At 36.9% G+C, this 23,405-nt stretch overlaps 1 long non-coding RNA gene across 1 annotated transcript in view; it reads left to right on the top strand.

Annotated features, from left to right (window-relative positions):
* Window positions 1-21,811, top strand: part of LOC105490265 (uncharacterized) — a 158,836-nt gene extending 137,025 nt beyond the window's left edge. The window contains exon 3 of the long non-coding RNA XR_011614984.1: window positions 16,129-21,811. This is a non-coding gene — a long non-coding RNA (uncharacterized lncRNA). The remainder of the gene's footprint in view (window positions 1-16,128) is intronic.
* The last annotated feature ends 1,594 nt before the right edge of the window (window positions 21,812-23,405 follow it).

Raw genomic sequence — 23,405 nt, 5'->3', positions numbered from 1 at the left:
AAAAAAGGAAAGGAAGAAAGGAAGGAAAAAAAGAAAGAAAGAATTAAAACTAAGAGATATACCTAAATAACCCAATAGAATGAATTAAAATTTTGTATAATCATAAGACAACTCAGAATATACACTGAATGGATGGAAAGCTACATCATGGTTTTGTATAGGAAATCTCATCGTAAGTATGTCAGTTCTCTCTAAACAAATTTGTAAGTTTAATGCCATCCCCCCAAAAATACCAGTAGCGTTGTTTCTACAATTTGACGAGCTAATTCTAGAAATCATAGAGAAAAATCACCAAACACAAATAACCAGGTAAACTCTAAAAATGAAAAGTTAGGAAAGTGAGATTTTTTTTCTAGTTATTTTAGCATATAAAACCTTCATAATAAATTCAGTAAGATACTGTTGTGTTATAGGCAAATAAAATTGCTAAGGGAACAGTTTAGTGTTTTAAAATAGACACAAATACACAACGGAATTTAATGTACAATGAAGGAAGGATTTCGAATCAGCACAAACAATAACAGATGTTCAAATAAATAGAATAGGAACGACTGTGAAGATATCCAAAAAAGGTAAAGCTGCATTCACAGACAATAGCAAACACCAAGATGATCAAGGATTTAAATATAAAACAAAAAATTCAAACTAGCAAGGTACAAAACTAAAAAAAGTGAATTCCTTTATAGTCTTTAAGTGGGAAAGGCTTTTGTGACTTTGATTCAGAACTCAGAAGTCATAAGCTAAAAGAGTGATAAAAATGAATCATTTAAAAATTCACAAGTGAAGTGAAAAGGGAGATGAAAAACTAGGAAAACTATTGGCCATTTATATCACAGTCAAAGAGCCAACATCCTTGATATACAAAGAGCTCAAAGAACTTTAGAAGAAACAGACTGACCACAGTAGAACCATCGCAATGACTAGAAAATTAAAGAAAAAATATAAACAGTTTATAAACATATAAAAATTCTCAGTTTTACTCATTGAAAGATAAATGCAAAATACAACTAAATAGAATTAAAGTAAAACACCATTTTTTATCAGGCAGATAGGCAACAAAATCCAAAGATTGGTAACACAGTGTTAGTAAGTTGTGATCAAAATAAGCACTGTCACCCTTTGCTGATTGGATTGTAATTGTTGTAACCATTATGGAGGACGATTTGCAGTATCTACTAAAATTATATATACACTTACCCCTTTGACATAATAATGCAATTTCTGGAAATTTATGACATTCTTCATTGTGACATTGTTTAGAAGAGCAAAATATGGGACCTAACCTGTGAATACATCAAGAGAGTTTAATGAAATATGGTAAAAAGGAGAAATATCTTTTATGATACAGAATAATCCCCAAAAGTGTGGTTAGCTAAAAACAGATGCAGAATGCTAAATAAAGCATTCTATCATTTCTGTAAAAGAAAGGGACGGAGGATAATAAAAGAGTGCATATTTTCTCCATTTGCATAAGAATCTGAGGAAGGATTAGGGTTGCCAGACAAAATATAGGACGCATAGTCAAATTTGAATGTCAAACAATGACTTTTAAATATATGTATGTCTCTTGCAATATTTTGGAAATACTTAAAAAGCATTAATTATTTATCTGAAAATTAAACTTAATCAGGAGTCCTATGTTTTTATTTGTTAAACTAATACACCCAAGTAACTTGTAACAGGGTTTAGCTGTGTGGGTGTAGAAAATAGAGTCCTCAAGGGCAACATGAGACAGGGCTGGATGGTGAGTTTTTCCTGTATGCATTTTATGCTTTCTGAATTTTAGAAGATGTAATTGCATTACCTATTAAAATAATGTAAAGACATAAAAACAAATATGAATAAAGTTAAATATTCCTATAAGTGGATACTAGAAACCATGTATCATTCATGGAGATTTCTCTTTTATATTCTGTTTTTAGTGAAACCAGACTCCATCTATCACATTATAATTTGAAAATATAAATGTCTGCAATTCAGTGAAAGCTGAAACATTCTGTGATTTTTATGTTTTTTAAAGTATCCTAACTGCACCTATCCTTCTTGTTGCCACTATTTCAACAGTGAAAAAAAAAAAAATCAAACATCTGAGGTTTGGGATTGAGAATGGAAGTGTCATAAAGTATTATTCTTGAGAAAGCAGGCTCAGCCAGGTTTTTGAAATCTTCCCAAATTTTCTCAGCCTTTTGACAGCTTCTCAGATAACTCAAATGGCCACTCAGACATGTTGCTGTAGCAAGTACCAGCTGGGGAAAAAAAAAAAATCAAAGGAAGAGTGTACCTTGGGACCTGTTAGTGTGGTGAGCCTCACACCTGGTAGACGCACGCACGCGCACACACACACACACACACACACACACACACATAAATACATGCGCAGATGAGCCAATGTAGAGAAGTAATTTAGGGTTTTCTTGGTGGTTAAAAACATGGGTTCTTATAATATTATATATAATAACTCAAATGATGAGGACAGTTTTTAAAAATTAAACAACTCTGCCTAGCTATGGTCTCTAATAAGAAATAATTTTTAAAAAATCATAAAATTACACAATGAGATATTGATGTTTTGACATAAATATTCTTATTGAGTTACTTATTTTAAAATTAATTTTCCCCCTTTTTTATGTAGGAAATATGACAAAATACACAAAGTGAAATCCCGGGCTCCTGAATTTTAATACATCTTAAAAAATTTTTTTTCTCTTACTTTTTTAATGTAAGTAAATGACTTGTTTAGGGGTTCAAGTAATATGAATGGGAAGGTATATTTTAAAAGGTAAACAATTTCTGAAGATATCATTGCTTGGAAAAATTGTAGGGCAGCCAAGGTAGAGTTTTTCACTGTCATTTTGAAAGTCGAATTTATAAAAATGTCCTCAGCCATGGTCATAATCAGCTGAGAGATTCCCACCCTCCCACCCATGCCAGCTGGCTCTTGTAGCCACAGATTTTTTTGGCAAATGGTCAAATACAACACACATTTTAAGCAGCTGGATTAACCTAACAGCCCTTTCATCTGTTTTACAGAGATAGAAGCCTGCTATTTAATTACAATCTAATTGGAAAATACATGTCCATGTATTCCTAATCAATAGGATTAATATATAAAAATGTAACTTTGAAATTCCAAATAAACATTGTTATTAAAAGTTCCTGAAGTTTATAATTTTCTCCTTTTTTTTATTTTTTATTTTTTGGCTATCATTTTATTTGAAGAACACATAAAAGTCAACTGTTATCCTCCTGTATTAATGGACTGTCCTTTAATGTAAGAATCAAAATAACAACACAACACAGAATATAAATTTTTTATAATAAGATATGGGGATTCTTAGCTTAGGATGTGGGGTTTTGTGTGTGTGTGTGTGTGTGTGTGTGTGTGCGCGCACGCGTGTGTGTGTGTGTGTTTTGTTTTGTTTTTTCCTGTCTGCGATTATAATCAAAACAGTATTGGCCTTTCTTAACATTTTAGTCTCCATCAGGATGATATTTGCAGTGTTCTAAATGAGAACCATATGCTCTTCCCTAACCTATTTAACTGTGGTAGCCAGATGTTTGAATAAATTGTGAAGGACAGCTCTACCAGTTTACTCTAACAGTTAAGCATAAAGCTGACCACTACCAGCTCTCACACTCTGTCCTCGCCTTAAGTAACAGGAAAAACAAAAGGGTCTAAATTTTGTAACATATGTGACTGTGCCTCATTATTTTGATCAATGTTAAATGGTGACACACTTTCAGTGAAACAAACAAAAATATCTTTTAAAAAATGTATAGGGTTCAAATGTATTATAAAAACTAGTATCCTGGTTGCAATTATACTAAAGTAATGGTGAAATTCATAGTAGTTTTATTATCAGCTATAGTCATAATTTTTCAGTGGACATTCTTTTTTTTTTTTTTTTTTTTGAGACGGAGTCTCACTCTGTCGCCCAGGCTGGAGTGCAGTGGCCGCATCTCAGCTCACTGCAAGCTCCGCCTCCTGGGTCTACGCCATTCTCCTGCCTCAGCCTCCCAAGTAGCTGGGACCACAGGCGCCCGCCACCTCACCCGGCTAGTTTTGTTTTGTATTTTTTAGTAGAGATGGGGTTTCACCGTATTAGCCAGGCTGGTCTCGATCTCCTGACCTTGTGATCCGCCCGTCTCGGCCTCCCAAAGTGCTGGGATTACAGGCTTGAGCCACCGTGCCTGGCCCTGGACATTCTTTTGATTCTGCACATTTATTATAGTAACGTATTCCTTAATGTTAAAGACTTTTGCTGTCATGGCCATACCAAGCAGATAAAACAGACTAGATACTATCTTTTGAAGCAAATGTTTTAAAGTATCGAATTCACTATGTAACGTATCTGGAGTGACACTCTTTTCTACATATTAATAATTGGTTTACTTGAAACTGTAACTAATTGTAACTAGTTACTTATTACAGTTTTGAGGGAAAATTCACATATTTAGCATACACTTTTACAATAAACACAGAAGCAAATACCCTTTTATATGTACTTATAAATATTTCTGGACAAGTAAGCTAAATCTCTTACAGTGATTTCAGATTAAAACATAACAGCAACAAAAATATGTGTCTATTCAAAGAATGAAGAGAAATAGAAATTGTAATTAGGTGGAATAATACAAAATCTTTTAAATTTGGAAAATATCTTTGAATGGAATTCTTTAGAGGAAGAACAATATCATACAGTCTGTATGCAATATGTAATATATAAAAGTCAGTTATATGTGATGTGGTGTAACGTTATATGAAGGTAGAATGTGGCAAGCTAAAATTACATTTGAAGGATGAAACCGCTGAAAATGACATGAAGATATAAAAAGTTAATAAGATAAGATGGATGCCAAAAATATTCAAGGAAAAAAAGCTAAGGGAAAATAAGAAAAAAAGAATAAAGTATTATAGAACTAGTAGAAAACAAATAGCAAGATGGTAAATTTAAAGCCAACCATGTTGAAAAACATATTAAATGTAAATGGCCAGACACTATAATTAAAAAGCAGAGATTGTCAGAATGAATAAAAAAACAGGCTCTAACCATATGCTGTCTATAAAAATTAAAAAAAAACATTTTAAATATACAAACCTAGATTGATTATGAGTCAGATAATGTCAGAAGATATATCATACAAACACCAATCAAATAAAAGCTAAGGTGGCTACATAAATGTCATAAAAGTTAGTTTTAGAAAAGCAGATATTGGCCGGGCACGGTGGCTCAAGCCTGTAATCCCAGCACTTTGGGAGGCCGAGACGGGCGGATCCCGAGGTCAGGAGATCGAGACCATCCTGGCTAACACGATGAAATCCCGTCTCTACTAAAAGATACAAAAAACTAGCCGGGCGAGGTGGCGGGCGCCTGTAGTCCTAGCTACTCCGGAGTCTGAGGCAGGAGAATGGCGAGAACCCAGGAGGCAGAGTTTGCAGTGAGCCGAGATCCGGCCACTGCACTCCAGCCTGGGCGACAGAGCAAGACTCCATCTCAAAAAAACAAAAAAAAAAACAAAAAAAAAAAGAAAAGCAGATATTATCAGGATGAAAATCGATATAAGTATAAACGTGTCAATTTGTGAAGAAAATAAATGTGAAAGAAGATAAAAAACACATTCAAAGCACCTGCAACAAAACTGATAGAACTTAGAGTATGTATAGAAAAAAAATGTGTAAATTTTCACACATTTCTGGGTTTTTTAAATTATTATTATACTTTAAGTTCTGAGATACATGTGCAGAACGTGCAGGTTTGTTACATAGGTATACACATGCCAGGGTGGTTTGCTGCACCCATCAACCCATCATCTGCATTAGTTATTTCTCCTAATGCTATCCCTCCCCCAGCCTGCAAGCCCCCAACAGGCCCTGGTGTGTGATGTTCCCCTCCCTGTATCCATGTGTTCTCATTTTTCAACAACCACTTATGAGTGAGAACATGCGGTGTTTGGTTTTCTGTTCCTGTGTTAGTTTGCTGAGAATGATGGTTTCCAGCTTCATCCATGTCCCTGCAAAGGACATGAACTCATCCTTTTTTATGACTGCATAGTATTCCATGAGTATATGTGCCACATTTTCTTTATCCAGTCTATCATTGATGGGCATTTGGGTTGGTTCCAAGTCTTTGCTATTGTGAATAGTGCTGCAGTAAACATACGTGTGCATGTGTCTTTACAGTAGAATGATTTATAATCCTTTGGGTATATACACAGTGATGGGATTGCTGGGTCAAATGGTATTTCTGGTTCTTGATCCCTGAGGAATCGCCACACTGTCTTCCACAATGGTTGAACTAATTTACACTCCTACCAACAGTGTAAAAGCATTCCTATTTCTCCACATCCTCTCCAGCATCTGTTGTTTCCTGACTATTTAATGATGGCCATTCTAACTGGTGTGAGATAGTATGTCACTGTGGTTTTGATTTGCATTTCTCTAGTGACCAGTGATGATGAGCTTTTTCGCATATGTTTGTTGGCTGATAAATGTCGTCTTTTGAGAAGTGTCTATTCATATCCTTGACCCACTTTTTGATGGGGTTGTTTGGTTTTATTCTTGTAAATTTGCTTAAGTTCCTTGTAGATTCTGGATATTAGCCCTTTGTCAGATGAATAGATTGCAAAAATTTTCTCCTATTCTGTAGGTTATGTGTTCACTATGATAGTTTCTTTTGCTGTGCAGAAGCTCTTTAATTTACTTAGATCCCATTTGTCAATTTTGGCTTTTGTTGCAATTGCTTTTGGTGTTTTAGTCATGAAGTTTTTGCCCATGCTTATGTCCTGAATGATATTGCCTAGGTTTTCTTCAAGGATTTTTATTGTTTTAGGGTTTACGTTTAAGTCTTTAATTCATCTTAAGTTAATTTCTGCATAAGGTGTAAGGAAGAGGTCCAGTTTCAGTTTTCTGCATATGGTTAGCCAGTTTTCTCAACATCATTTATTAAATAGGGAATCCTTTCCCCATTGCTTGTTTTTGTCAGGTTTGTCAAAGATCAGATGGTTGTAGATGTGTGGCATTATTTCTGCGGCCTCTGTTCTGTTCCATTGGTCTATATATCTGTTTTGGTACCAGTACCATGCTGTTTTGGTTACTGTAGCCTTGTAGTACCGTTTGAAACTATATTTTCACACATTTCTTAAGTGAAAGTAGAAAATATTTTGAAATAAAATAAGGTAAAAGCAAAACACAGCAAAAATTTGTGAGATGCTGCTAAGTATACATTTAGTGGGAAAGATCTAATATTAAAGCTGGAATCTTTTACCTTAAGAACCTAGAATAAGCATAGTAATATAAACCCAAATAAATAGAATAATAAATACATATACAGAAATCAATACAACAGAGAAAATTTATAGAACCAAAAGCTGTTTCTTTTAAAGGTCCATTAAATCAATAGAATTGATCAAGAAAACAAGAGGCATAAAACAAAGTATCAACATCTTATAGATTTTATGCCAATGAATTTGATAATTTAAATGAGTAAATTCCTTGAAAGATACAAATTACTTAAATTGATGAAAGGAGTAATAGAAATCTAAATAGGCCTATGCCCATCAATGAGGTTAAATTCATAAATAAAAGCCATACATAAAGAAAATTCCAGACCCAAGCAGCTTCAATGGCAAATTCTACCAAAACATATACGCAAGAAATTTTTTTAAAACCCTTATAAGTTCTTTCAGAATATGAGAAGAATGGAATACATTTCAAAAGTCATTTTACGAGATCACCATTACTTAGATAGTAAAACCAAGGGAACTTACAAGAGTATAGTACAGACCAAAAGTGTTCATGAACATATATGAAATATCCTGAATAAAATGTTAGTAAAACCAATCCAGTAGTTACCAAAAAGCGAAGCTATATTACTCTAATGTTGCTTATATGTTATATGATTGCATAGTTTTAACGTTTCAAAATAAGTCACATGACTATATAAGCAGGTGAATATATGTATTCAGCTCAATATGTGCAAAACACAAGGTTTTGATGTATATCCAACATAGATTATTAAAAAAAAAAAACCACAGGTGAAACCTTGTCTCTACTAAAAATACAAAAAATAGTACCACGGTTTCCTGATGGCTCTGTTTATTCCTTTGCAGTCTTGATTCTTTTCATCTCCCTATTAGTGTTTTTTATTTCTGTATTATCAAGGTTACTGGTCTTTACTTTTGCTATCAAACTCAAACTGATAATAACCCAATTATGTATATTTTTAAATTCTAATGCTGTATTTTTATCTCTAGATACTATATATCTTTTGTTTTTTGGACAGAGTCCGACTCTGTCGCCCAGGCTGGAGTGCAGTGGCATGATCTCGGCTCACTGCAAGCTCCACCTCCCAGGTTCACGCCATTGTCCTGCCTCATCCTCCTGAGTAACTGGGACTATAGGCACCCGCTACCACGCCTGGCTAATTTTGTTTTTGTATTTTTAGTAGAGACGGGGTTTCACTGTGTTAGCTAGGATGGTCTCGATCTCCTGACCTCGTGATCCACCCGCCTCGGCCTCCCAAAGTGCTGGGATTACAGGCGTGTGCCACCACGCCCGGCCCAACCAATTCATTTTTAAAGTAATAAAGCTACAATTCTAAAACCATTAAAATTCAATAATTTAGTTTCTGTGTAATTCAGAACAATCTCCATTTACTCACAAATTCATAAATTATGATTTGTATTTTTGAAAAGTAACATTATGCTTTGCTAATGATAACAACATGTCCCTTCCCATTAATTACACTGGTCTCACACTATATTCATTTGGAATCAATAAGTTAAAGTTAAAATATACATCATTTGAAACAGAGTCTCACTCTGTCGCCCAGGCTGGAGTGCAGTGGTGTGATCCACTGCAACCTGCATCTCCCAGGCTAATTTTTATATTATTAGTGGAGATGGGGTTTCACTATGTTGGCCAGGCTGGTCTAAAGCTCCTGACCTCAGGTGATCTGCCCACCTCGGCCTCCCAAAGTGCTGGGATTACAGGCATGAGCCACCGCATCCAGCCAGACCTACTTTTACAACTGTATGTGCAGTGTACATATAAATTTAATCAATAACTATGATTACCAAACAAACACCTAGGGTGAAAAAGATGAAAAAGAAAAGAACATTAGAAAAGTTAATAGGGTCAGCAAGTAATAGAATCACATAAGATGGAATAGAGCACATTCGCTTTATGATCAAAATGGTTTTCCACATCCTGTATATTTTCATTTCTAATTTGGAGGTGAACAGACCACCCTCTAGTGGATAAAGAAGCATGTAAATTAACCAAATTTAATATGCTTTGTCTTCAGAAGAAAGCAACAAAACATTCTGCAGGATGTTTTTTAATAATCTTCCTTTAAGAGATTTTAATTCAAATTTAAGAGATTAGCTTAGAATTTTCAAAGTTTTACATATTTCCATGTCTTAGTGTTTTATTCTTATGTAATATTTGTAATATAGATAGAACAGGAATTCATAATTCTACTTAAAAATATCAAAGCTGAGATTTGAACGTAGCGTGATCTACCTGGATAAGCTATATTAATAGCCAAGTGATGGTATTAGAACTCAAACTCTGATGTTGGCAGTGAGGTTCTTTGTATCAAGATAACAATAGTAGAAGTTTCTAGAAGACAGAGCTACTGAGACTGCTCTTAGATTGTTAATGACTATCATGTTGCAGAATGTCCATTTTCCTCATTTGGGAAAAACTTGTCCAGATATTGTAGCATGTAATCCTGATAGTAGTTACTAAGATCATTGCAGAGAAATAAAAACAAAATCTTCATAATTTATTAAATGAATTTTCATTTCAAAATAACACAACCAAATAGCACAGATATACTTCCTGAAGATAAAATTGCCAAGAACTTCTGGAAGGAAAGTTTTCAATGTATGAAAATAAAAAAATTCTATCCTCTTAGTTGTATCATTTTCCAGTAAGTACTAGAAAATGTCCCACTTTGAGGGTATTAGGGAAATTCCTAAATGCCTCTTTGGTTTTGTGGTGTGAATTTATTTAGAATCTCCATTAACTTTCTGTTTTGCTGAGAAACTATTTGGTCCCATTTATTCATTGTGGATTTTTGTTTTAGTGACTAAGATGGAGATGAAGACTAACCCAATCACCTAACTTCTAATTTTATCTCATCACCTCAAAAACATATTTTTACACTTATTACCTAAAGGGTAATTAGAGGGAATGGTAGTGTGGTTTAGTGGTTAGAGACTTGGGCTGAGAATTAAAGAACCTAGTCTCTTTCCTCCCACTGCCTGCGCTGACTCTATGGCATTGGGCTAACCCTTGCCCTCCTATAAATGCAGAGTTTTCAAAAGAAAAAACCAGCACTTCACCAGAGGTGATGAAGCTAGCGTTTTTCAGAATAGAGCTGTTATGTAATTGTCTTGGACAGCTACAATTTATTTTGAGATTTTATAATTGTAGATTTTTAGTTCAGCTATTAAGAGATCATGATCTGGAGGGAGCAAAAGGCACGTTCTCTGGCTGGCCTTGGTTTACTATTGCATGCCCATGAAGGCAGATGGAAATCTGGAAGACCTTGATTTTAGAGAACAACCCAGGTACTAACAAAGGTTGCCGGTATCAACTTTATTTTGCTGTTGACCTAATCCACAGTGCTCTCTAGATAATAGTATGCGATTGTGGCTGCTGTTCATTCCTAAGTACTAGCAGATTAGGAGAAAAAGCAGAGTGTGTCTCCACCCCAACCCCTACACACCTTCAAATCCAATGAAAAGAAATAAACAAAAAAGGAGAAGATAATTCATGCACACTAAGATTGGGATAAGAGCTAAGTTCATACCTCAAACTCCAGAAAATATTAACTGTCGGTAGTACAATTTGAAGCAGGTTGAGGAAGAACATTAGGAACCTATCAAAAACATTTGAACACAGTAAGCAAAGACAAACATTTTTGACAAATGCTACCTGTATTCCCCTAAAATGTATTTTAATCCACACAATTGTTGCTGTTAGAAATTAAAGAAAAAATGAATTCCCTGGCATAAATATAAGACAACAGGATGACATAAATGAGAATTGACATATAAAAAGGACAAATTACAGGAGAAAAATAAAATATTAATACATAAAATGAAACATTAGCAGAATTGACCCTGGAGGAAATAAAATTAATAACATTATGATCTGAAACAATTAGAGCAAGCATAAAGAGCTCTTACAAGTCAACAACAGACAGATAAAATTTCCAGTTTAAAATTGAACAAAGGATTTGAATTGACTTTCTCCAAAATAGGTATGCAAATTGCCATAGGCATATGTTTAACATCATTGGTCCTCAGGGAAATGCAATCAAAACCTCTCCAAAGAAGGTATGCAAATTGTCATAGGCACATAAAAAGATGTTTAACATCATTAGTCCTCAGGGAAATGCAATCAAAACCACTTTAAAAAACCACGTCAAATCCACTAGGGTAGCTAAAATTTTTAAACAACACACAAGTATCAATCACGATGTGAAAAAATGGGAACCTCATACATTGTTTGTGAGAATGTAAAATGACAGTCACTTTGGAAAAGAGTCTTACCCAATTAAGATTAGACCCAGCAATTCTACTCCTCAGTATATACCCAAGAGAAATGAAAAAGTAGGTCCACACAAAACTTATACACAAATGTTCACAGCAGCATTATTCATAATAACCAAGAAGTGGAAACAGTTCGAATGCCCATCAAATGATGAATAGATAAACAAAATGTGGTGTATTGCATATTATTCATCCTTAAAAATAATGAAATGGGAGGAGGGAGAGATCAACAGTTGGAGCACAGAGGATTTTTCCGGAAGTGAAACTCTCCTGTATGTGATAGTATAGTGATGCACACATGTTATTATACAATTGTCCAAAACTATAAAATGTACAATACTAACAGTGAATGCTAATATAACAGTGGACTTTGGGTGATTATGGTGAGTCAGTGAAGGTCCATCAGTTGTAACAAACGCACCACCCTAGTGTGGAATATTGATAGTAGGGGAGGCTGTGCATGGGTAGAGGCTAGGGGTATATGGGAAATCTCTGTGCCTTTTTTTCAATTTTGCTATGAACCTAAAAAATTGTCTGTGAAAAAATTAAAAATAAATTCTGACATCTGCTGCAACACTGATGAACCTTAAAGATGCTATGCAAAGTGAAATAAACCAGACACAAAAGGACAAATGTTGTATAATTCCAAATAAGGACACATTCTGAGGTTCCGGATGGACATCACTTTTGGAGAGACAAAACCCTCTCCATCTCCTACCTCTGTGACCTCACTTTCTATTGCTTTTTTTTTTTTTTTCTTTTTGAGACGGAGTCTCCCTCTGTCTCCCAGGCTGGAGTGAGTAGCAGGATCCCGGCTCACTGCAAGCTCCGCCTCCTGGGTTCACGCCATTCTCCTGCCTCAGCCTCCCGAGTAGCTGGGACCACAGGCGCCGCCCCCACACCCAGCTCATTTATTTTTGTATTTTTAGTAGAGACAGGGTTTCACCGTGTTAGCCAGGATGGTCTCGATCTCCTGACCTCGTGATCTGCCTGCCTCGGCCTCCCAAAGTGCTGGGATTACAAGCGTGAACCACCGCGCCCGGCCTCTATTACTGTATTATGGTCACTTGATTTCAGCTTGGCTGTTTTTTGCCCTTCCTTTAACATACTAAGCAAGCTCTTGCTTCAAGGATTTCATGCCTGTTTATATTCTTTCCTCAATTCTTGAGTTACATGTCACCTTCTCAGTGAAGACTTATCTGATTAATAACAATTGCACACCTGCTCAACTCTCCTGATTATCTTTCCATGTTTTATTATCAGGATTTTTATTTTTGTACATTGCTTGGTTAATAGAGTAAGTGAGAAGAAATCAATCATTCATATAGATACCCAAAAGACAGTTGATAAAATTCAACATCAAACTTCTCATTCAAAACTTAGCTAACATACGTTTCATTCCACAACAAATAGATATACTTATTTAGCATATTATAAAAACACGCAAAAATGCATAACTGACCTAGCAGAAATAAAGTGTAATCTCCAGGAACCAGAAAAAGGAGGGAATCTGTAGCCCAAAAGCAAGCCAGCAAGTTAATGATTCAGTCGTTCAAAGGGATATTTCAGACGTGGACATAAGCCCTTTTTCTGTGCTTTTATAATTATACTGTATTCTTGAGAAATTTTAAGCCTAGAGGAAGAGGAAGACATGCAATTAGCAATACTACAAAACATTAGTCTCTAAACCAAGTGCAAGTTGTAATGGCAAATTCCCTGCTCTCCGAAGGCAGGCAATATATTATGTAGCCGTGGCTGTTTAAGCAGCAGGCAATGGAGGGAACAGAGAGGCAAGCTGAAGAGGGTGGCCGATATAAGATATTTAAAGTAAAAATGGGAAACAGTTAAAAATGGGAAACAAATCAATGTTATCTGTAGTTGAATGAATGTCTGGATGGCTTTGACTTCTAAAGACCTAATTACAATAGCATAGGGAAACTCATCGTTTCTTGATGGTTTGTCACTGTCAGTCCTGTTCAACATGTGTACCAACCTCAGACAGCAAATGAGGACTCCTTCCACTATGCTGCGTCCCCCTCCCCGCAACCTCCTCATGTCAATTATCTAATTAAAATCCATGTTCTCTAAGTTCCCTCACGCAAATTCCTGGGCAAACCACATGACAATGGAATACAAACAATATCTCTTGCCTGTTTAAAACATGGTATGAACCCTTCAGTATTTAGAAAAATAGGTACCCTGATTTATTTACTTAACATCACAGGTGTTTTTCAAATTATTTAACGTTTATTTAAAATCTATGTATGCCAGGTCTATTCCAAATGAGGGATAAAATGGCAGAACGAAAAGGAGAGGTGAAGGCAGCCACTGGCCAAAGTGACCAGAGTGTATGACAAGAATTATGAAGGCAATTAGTAGAGATCATTATCACAGAAAAAGAGCAGTACCGGTGGCCTGTAATCCTCTTAGATAAGGGTTGTCAGGAGAGGCCTGAAGTTGACCAAAAAAAGGAAACAAAAAATCTATGTTCCAGGTTGGTTTAGGTCTTGTTTTCACATTAGGTCAATATGGCATTTTAGTATATTTGAATTCACTTGGTTGTTCAGTGTTTAATGTTGTTATTAAATGGTCCTAATTACAACTCGTAAACTTAGCACAATTCTATCTATAATTTAAATGATGTTTTTGAACGTGATTATTTGTCATCTGAAAAATTACACCTGCTAAAATTGCTCATAATTTTTTTTAAAAATTTTTTTAAATTGCTGGTCAAAACCTACAAAATGTGTAGTTACCATTTTCCCTCACAGTGGGGCAACACATGAATTGCAGTTTCTTCAAACTGCACACACCAAATTGAACTAGCTTTGAAAATAAATCTCTATATACTTAATGCAAACCTTTTTTAAAATCAAATCATCATCCTGGGGCTTGACTTACACATTCCTTTAAAGTAGAATAAAAATATAGCGGCCGGGCGCGGTGGCTCACGCCTGTAATCCCAGCACTTTGGGAGGCTGAAGTGGGCGGATCACGAGGTCAGGAGATCAAGACCATCCTGGCCAACACGGTGAAACCCTGTCTCTACTAAAAAAAAAAAATACAAAAATTAACCAAGCCTGGTGACGAAGGCCTATAGTCCCAGCTTCTTGGGAGGCTGAGGCAGGAGAATGGCATGAACCTGGGAAGCGGAGCTTGCAGTGGGCCGAGATCGCGCCACTGCACTCCAACCTAGGAGACAGAGCGAGACTCTGTCTCAAAAAAAAAAAAAAATATATATATATATATATGTGTGTGTATATATATATATATATATATAGCAAAAATATGCATATTTAGGAATACAGAAATTATAATAAGTGATAGAAAAGTGAAATCAAAGTAGTGTCCCCACAGTTTCAAAAGATAGTTTTGGTAACCTAAAGTAAATAAATGTCAAGGAAAATACTGATTCATGCCATAATAATCACATGGAAGAGTCGGGCCAATTTTCCAAAGTGGGCTGTGAAGTTCCCGTTTTTATAACACATTAGAAACCTTAATTTTATCTTTCTTGAATTTTATATATATACTTCACACAAATAGAAAATTTAATACATAGAAAGCATACATGTGTATGTTGTTTAATTATCCAGAATGATGATACATGCAAGAGCTTGGTTTATAATCTGTGCATATATAAAGACCAAAGATGTTGGTATAGTGTTTCAAGTAACCCATGGGTCACCAAGGACAAACAAAAGTCTAGAGGGAAGTGACAAAGATAAACTGAATCCTTTACACCTCATTATATTTTGCTGGTGAAAATCAAATGCTCAAGGCTGACATCCTCTACAGGAACCTGTCTCTGTACTTCCTCCTCTGGAAGCACTATGGGCCAGCATATTTCATCATGCACCTCCCCCACAAAAAAAGCAATAAACATCTTTGAAACATTAACTCATTCGTATGATTTATAACTTTTTGAGTAGGAGGAAAGAAAAAGCATCACATTTTAAAAGTCTTATTTTTTGTCCCGAAGATCCCAAAGTTCACGTTATGTTTTCAGCATTTGGGAACAAATTCGAAACTCTGTAGGTCCTAAAGCATTTGGCTAATCTCTACTTGTACCTGAAGGCAGAGTAAGAAGTATGAGAAGAACACAAATAATTGATATTCACAAATTGGTCCTCAGAGCCCCTCTATAGAGGCCCCTCCCACATGAGCCGCTGCCGGGCAAAGCCACTGCCAGGCAAAGCCATTTTACAGGTATAAAATGATTCTTAGTGGTGATGGCTTTGTGTCTGTGTTCATATCACCAGCAGTGCCTGGCTGTGGTTTGAAAGCACCCAGTCTGCAGAGCTTTGAGAACCCACTTCTGATGCCCAGAACCTGGTGTCCCCATAGCAGGCACCTCTGGATCCAACCTCATGGGAAGCCATGGCTTAAAAGCAGGGAATCACTCTTTGTGCTGGAGTGTCAGACGAGGAACACAGTGGCAAAAGGAGAATGGCACAGACTCAGACACTAGGCCAGCCACTGCCGTCACCCCAGGACAGAGTTGGGGGAATGGCACCTCTCCTGATGCTCTGTTCCTACCCTTCTCCCGTCTTCGGTCCACAGGAGCAGCCCGTACCTTCTTCCGTTGAGCTGTATACTCTGAAGATCTGCCCTATGCTCAAGCTGTGCTGCCTAGATGAGCCCACAGAAACACGCCTTGTAGCTTCAACTTGTCTTCTCATCCCCTGGATGATCATAATCGGACTTCTGCACACGGGAGTTGAGATGCTGGCTTGAGGTAAGCAGTGCCCTGTGCACGTCATTCCTTACGGGTTGATAACTGGCTCGATAGAAAGGCTCCTTGGTGGTTGTCACTCTTCCATGACATAAAACAGCATGTGCCAACTTGTTCCCTGCATCAACCTTGCAGAGCTGGCTCCCTAGCAGCCCCCTGGAACTCCTGTGACCCCCACAAGCAGTCTTTCTCAATCCTTTTTCATTGGAGAGGAGTCAAATTGGAAGTCTAAGGGAAGAGGCAAACGGGTTGTCTGAGTGGCTCTTTCATTTATTCTGTGTCTATTTGCATAGCAATATGTCTTTTCCACAAGTCAAACCGTCTTCTTTTCAAGGGAACAAAACCAAACAAAGCAAAATAACCCAAAACTTTAAAATCATCTAGAAGCCCAGTTGAGCATGAAATGGATGTTGGGAAGAACATCAGTAATTGTAAGAAGTGTTGCAAATGATCCAGAACTGGCATGTGGATTAAGCTAAAACTATTAGTTTTCATTGTAAAACAGTCAACATCATTCTGTTCAAGCCTTTGTTTAAGCAATCCTTAACCAGGGTAAACTGCAGCTTGAGCTTGCTGGGAGCTGACACGGCAGGTTGCGAAGGGTGGACGGTTTCCCGACGTCCCGGCGCTATGCTTTGAGCTTTGAGCAGGAATGTGTGCAGCCCGCAATCCCACAGGAAGCAGGGGATCTGCAGAAACAGGAATTGAAAGGCAATTAGCTGGCATCGGACTGGCACAATCTGTTCAAGGGACTTGTCCGCCGGCATGGGGTCAGTGGGAGAGGGAGCTGAGCTGGTAACAGATCCTTCCTTCAGCCTCAGCAGTTCCCAGAGACACCGACATGTTCTTGCCAGGACTTAGGGCCAGCAGAGCAGAGGGCTGCAGTTTTCAATTTTTTTTTTTTTTACCCATGCAGAGGATTTTTATATCCAGACGGGGAGGACCTACATTTTTATAAAGCAGTATGCTTTGGGGATATTTATAATCAGTAATTTCCCTCCCTGCCTCTCCCCTGATATGCTACATTAGATGAACAGTTACTATATTAGCCACAGTGCAGGCATGAGGAAAGGGGAAACATGCAAAAACAAGACTTACGCGAAGGAGAAAATAAGAGTCTACATAGACAGCAATGTGAATAGATTTCTACTTTGGAACTCCAGCTATTTCTGTTTCTGTTTTCGAAATCCAACTAGTATTTTTTCAAGTGAGCATACATCATTCTTTGTATAGCATTACTATGTTATTCTGGGTAAAAGACTTAAATGTACAAAAAAATACAGCTCTAGGAAAGAGGGCAGGGATGTATTAATGAATTAGACAATCACAGAGCCTTCAAGCCATGATGCCTTAAGTATTCCTTCAGTGACTGAGGTTTGAATCTTCTAGTGCGTATTGCAGAAAGCTTTTAGACATCTCTTAGCAAAGGGGAACGAGTGTGCAAGTTTGAAATAAGTATTCATCAACTGGTATGTACTTTTATTCAGTATATATGGTTTTATATAGTAGGGCAAATAGAAGACAAAGAAGCAATGACTTAAGGACTGATTTGAATAGCATTTATGGAATACATGTTGTACCTATTTTCTACAAAATATAACCTCATTAACAAGGAATAGCAGAAATGGGGCAGTTAATCGTTACGTGTGTACTGCACTCTTTTCCTCCATAATGACAATAAACAAACCTATGAATTTGAGAGCCTACTATGCCAGGCATAACCCACCCAACCATTATGTATAGAGATAAGATTCCCATTTTCTAGATGAGCGGGTTGAAGCTTTATATTAATTTTACCTAAACAAGTCCACCTGGAAAAATATCAGGTGTGTTGTTGAATAAAAACTGTTTTTGTTGAAGAGTAGATATAGTTGGTTTGTAAGCACATGCGTTAAAAATGTGAACTTTTACTTGTTTGGATTTTTGCACTCTGGAGAGCAAAGAGATAGAAGAAGAGACTTTTAAAAATCCTTTGAATTATATTTGCGTCTTATTTATTATAATACCATAAGGAAAAAAAAAGGAAGCCTAAAAGCAAATGTAACAAGCTGAAGGGACGGCACATCACCAACAGGTTATTATTATAAAAGATGGGCTGGGCGCGGTGGCTCACACCTGTAACCCCACCACTTTGCAAGGCTGAGGCAGGCGGATCACTTGAGGTCAGGAGGTCAGGAGTTCAAGACCAGCCTGGCCAACATGGTGAAACCCCATCTCTACTAAAAATACAAAAATTAGCCAGGCGTGGTGAGATGCATCTGTAGTCCTAGCTACTCAGGAGGCTGAGGCGGGAGAATAGCTTGAGCCCGGGAAGCAGAGGTTGCAGTGAGCCAAGATTATGGCACTGCTCTCCAGCCTAGGCAACAGAGCAAGACTCTGTCTCAAAAAATAAAATTAAATAAAATAAATTAAATTAAATAAAATAAAAATGACTACTGACCAATAGAGAAAAATTAGACTTTTTCCACCTCTGAAGTCAAACCAGGTAGCACCATAGGCAAATGCTTCATAATTTCCTCTGTTGTTGTTGATGTTTCTTTGTTATATTTTCCTGCTTTCAAACCTTTATCACATTTCTGCCTGCAATTCCTAATAGTTTTGGAACAAAAAGAAAATTTTCACTTTTGACATTTAAGTGAAAATGTTAGGTTGTAGACACTGATGAACTTCATTTCAAAAGGAGTGGCCGGTCCAATTCTGGTCATGAGCAAATAGAAATAACACCATGTCTGCATATCTCTCGGCCAGACAGGTTTTATGGCTCTAAAGGCTGTGATCCTTCTGAAGTATTCCCAGGAGGACAGCTTTTATCAGAGCATTGCATTAGTCATGGTTACTTTCAGAGGGAGCAAACTGCTTTCCAACACACAGAGTTTGGACAGAAAATAATCTCCTGCTTTCCCCCTTGATATTTTGTGAGATTGTTACTGGCACAAATATATTCCAAGTTACCAAAGCAAAGGGCGGAAATAGATGAGATGTTTACAAGGATTCCAAAATTTGGGGTGGAAATTCTTAGTGAAAATGCCTTTGAAGATAAGAGAAGATAGAAGCCAAAATCCTTGACAACTCAGGGTCAAACTGCTTTCAGAGATGCCACTGAAAGGTCGCAAGACCACAGCCACGGCCATGGTGAGTGCAGAGCTGTCTAAACAGCACATTTGAGCCTTCTGAGAGGATGAATTCACCTTTCCCTGCTCTCTCCACATTGATTTCAGGTTGCTGTATTTGCTCACTTCTTTTGGTTTTATCATCAGTGTATGGATTCAATCCCCCAAGGAGAGTTTAGTAAGAATAAGAAGGAAACTTGCTAATAGGGCATTCTCTCCCCTTTTGGATTCAGGACGTCAGTGAGCTACAGGGAGTAGATCCCAGTTGACTTCTGGCTCAGGAATTTATTAACTGGATGGCCTTCGCCTGCCCAGCACTCACTTTTCTCACAGTGAAATCAAGGGGCTTGAACTGGATCAGAAGAGACAAATAACTTTCTTCAGTTTAGGAAATGCTTTATGAAACATTGCAAATGGGATTTAATTAAATGAAAGATCTTCTGTACAGAGGAGGAAACAATCAACAGAGTTGACAGACAATGTGCAGGATGGAAAAAAATATTTGCAAACTGTGCACAGGGGACGAATATCCAGAATTTACAAGGAACTCAAACAACAACAACAAACAACAATAAATAATCCCATGAATAGTGGGCAAAGGAAATGAATAAACATTTTTCAAAAGAGGACAAAATGGCCAAAAGGCATATGACAAAATGCTCATCATCACTAACCATGAGAGAAATGCGAAGTAAAACCACAATGAGGCATCATCTTACTCCAGTCAGAATGGCTGTTATTGAAAAGACAAAAAATAAACAGATGCTAGCGAGGACACGGGTAAAAGGGAACTCGTATACACTGTGAGAAGGAATGCAAATCAGTTCAGTTTCTATGAAAACAGCATGGAAATTTCTCAAAGAACTAAAGATAGAACAGTCATTTGATCCAGCAATCCCACTTTTGGGTATCAACCCAAAAGAAAAGAAATCACGTCAAAAACATACCTGCACTTGCATGTTGATCGCAGCACAATTCACAATACACAATTCACAATAACAAAGATATAGAATCAACCTAAGTGTCCATCAATGAATGACTAGATAAGCAAAATTATACATACATATCTATATATGTATGTACACACACGCACACAATAGGAAACTATTCAGCCGTGGAAAAGAATAAAACTTTGTCTTCTGCAGCAACATGGATGGAATCAGAGGCCATTATCTTAAGTGAAACAACCCAGAAACAGAAAGACAAATATTGAATACTCTCACTTATAAGTGGGAGCTAAATGATGTGTCCACATGGACCTAAGAGTGTGGAATGATAGACGGTGGATACTCAGAAGGGTGGGGAGATGGCGGAGAGTAAGGAATGAGAATTACTTAAGAAGTACAAAGTATGTTAGTCCAGTGATGTGCCCACTAAAATCTCTGGCTTCATCACTGCACAGTATATCCATGTAACAAAATTGCATTTTGACTCCATACATTTATACAAATAAAAAATTTTTAAAAAGAAAATGCCATCATTTAGAGTAAACAAAGATAAGGCATACACTTCTTAAAGCATTTTTTCTCTGAATCAGCCTGCAAGGACTTGGAGGAAAAGCAAGGCTCATAGAATGACAAAGTCTGAGCTCTTTCAATGCTCCCAGTGAATGCTTGTCTCTTCCACTGCCTTCCACTCAAGTGTGGTTCAGATTTAAAATCATTCCTTAGAGTTTTTCTTGCTTAACACCCGGGAAAGTCTCCTCTCTGACAACGTGCTTTACATATTAAAACATATGTTGTCACTATGTCACCTGTTATATTTCCAGCCTGATATATCTGGTAGGATGTCTGAAGATGTTAATTACAGTGATAATAGACATGGAAAATATATGATTTGTGAATTTTGATTTTAGACATAATAGAGAAATAAAGTCAGATATTCCAATAAACCATCAAGGTAGCCTTTGTTTATCCTAAACCCAAACTGAAGAGGGGATTGCTGGTGAGACTTTGAGTAGCCCATGGATGCCAAGTCATTCACTGTCATAATTGGTGGAAATGTAAGCTGTTTGAGACTTACAATAAGCTCTCATGTTTATTTGGCCCTTTAAAGACCATACTATAAGGCTTCACATTTCTTTCATTTGCCAGAGGAGGTTCACACCCATTTTATGAATGAAAAGTAAGTGGAGGAAGGAAAGATTAATTGATTGGCCTACATTCGCTCATTAAGTTTGTTAATGGTACTCAGGATGAAAATTGTAAGTCACCTGAAAGTAGGATTTTATCGTGCTTATCTCTACACCAGTGTTTTTCTCAATAATCTGGCTAGGGCCTATAATAAGAACATTTTACAAGTGACCTAATAAAGATTCACACCCACAGAACTCAAAAAAGAATTTCATGGAACAAATTTTAGTCTTTTTTCTTTTTTTTTTCTTCTTCTCCTGCTTCTCCTTCTCCTCCTCCTCCTCCTCCTCCTCCTCCTCCTCCTCCTCCTTCTCCTTCTTCTTCCTTTTATTGTTTGTTTGTTTGTTCTCTCTCACTCTTTTTCCTTTTTGGCGCAATTTCAGTTACTTTTTATTTAAAACCGTAATATTTATTTGGACTCATTAATTGATTTCCCAACCCTCTAAGATGTCAGGTACTCAGATGGAAAAATACCCCTTTAAATTGTAGGCCCTCACAGGCCTTTTTGGTAGCAGTCTTGTTCTGCTATGAAGTTTTAGAAAAATAAAGCAATAAGAATGATATTGTCAATATAAGTTTGGCAGCAGAACTTTCTAAGGAAAAACTCTCTTTTGTCTGACAACAAATTCCTACTACTATTTTGCATGGGAGTCCCACTGCTTCCTCACCCCAGCCACCTTTCTTTTTTGAAACGATGATACTATCTCAACAATAATTTTTGTTTTTTAACACTTCTATTTAGACATAATTAAACAGTTGCCAATTTTGTATAAGGTCTCTAAATTTTATTTGTTGTTGTTAAAAGTTTTGGTTAGTATTGAAATGGTGTTGTCTGTGGATATTTTTAGGTACTTGAAGTCTTGCTGCCTGAGAGCAACTAAACACAACCGTAGTATCTCCCTGCTGCTGCTAGCGTGGGACCCTCACACGCCTCTAGTTCATAAACGTGTCTTGAAAAGCCTGACTTTGCCAAAAGAATATACTGTTCTTTTTTTTTTCTTCAACTTTTATTTTAAGTTCAGTGGTACATGTGCAGGATATGTAGGTTTGTTACATAGGCAAACATGTGCCATGGTGGTTGGCTGCACAGATCATCCCATCACCTAGGTATTAAGCCCAGCATCCATTAGCTATTCTTCCTGAGGCTCTCCCTCCTCCCACCTCCACCCTCTGACAGGACCCAGTGTGTGCTGTTCCGCACGTGTGCACATGTGTTCTCAAGAATGTACTGTTCTTTCAATCAATTGGAAATAATTATTTTTTAATTCAGAAAAGCGAATTTTCCTAAGAAATATTCAATATGGTGAGGTTTACACAGTTTTTTTTACTGTTGGTATAGACCCCTGTTTAAATCTGTTGAAAGTTCTAAATCAGGGCTATCCAAAAAATTAGACACTAGTCCATGTGGCTCATGAGCCTTTGAGATGTGGTTAGCGTGACACCGGGAATGAATTTTTCAATTTGATTTTATTATGGTTTATTTATATTTAAATTTGAAAACTGATACTCGACGAGTTACTGGAAAATCTTTAAGTATATTTGGAACAATGTGAGTATGTGACTGTACTTTTTATAAAACAAAAATACAGATCAAGTATTTACAATGAAAATGTGGCATTTGAATTGAGATGCACTGTAAATAGAATTCACTCTGATTTCAGAGACTTAGAAAAACAGCGCAAAATCGGTGACTAATAATTACGTGCTGATTTCACAATGAAGTGGTATTTTGAATATGTTAAGTTAAATAAGGCAGTGGTCCACAACCTTTTTGGCACCAGGGACCGGTTCCAGGGAAGACCATTTTTTTCCACAGACTGGGTGGAAGGCGTATGGTTTTGGGAGGAAACTGCTTCACCTCAG

The sequence above is a fragment of the Macaca nemestrina genome, chromosome 16 (genome assembly GCF_043159975.1).
Source record: "Macaca nemestrina isolate mMacNem1 chromosome 16, mMacNem.hap1, whole genome shotgun sequence".
Lineage (NCBI taxonomy): Eukaryota > Metazoa > Chordata > Mammalia > Primates > Cercopithecidae > Macaca > Macaca nemestrina.
Note: the sequence above shows the minus strand (reverse complement) of the source record. Positions and strands in the feature narration are given on the sequence as shown.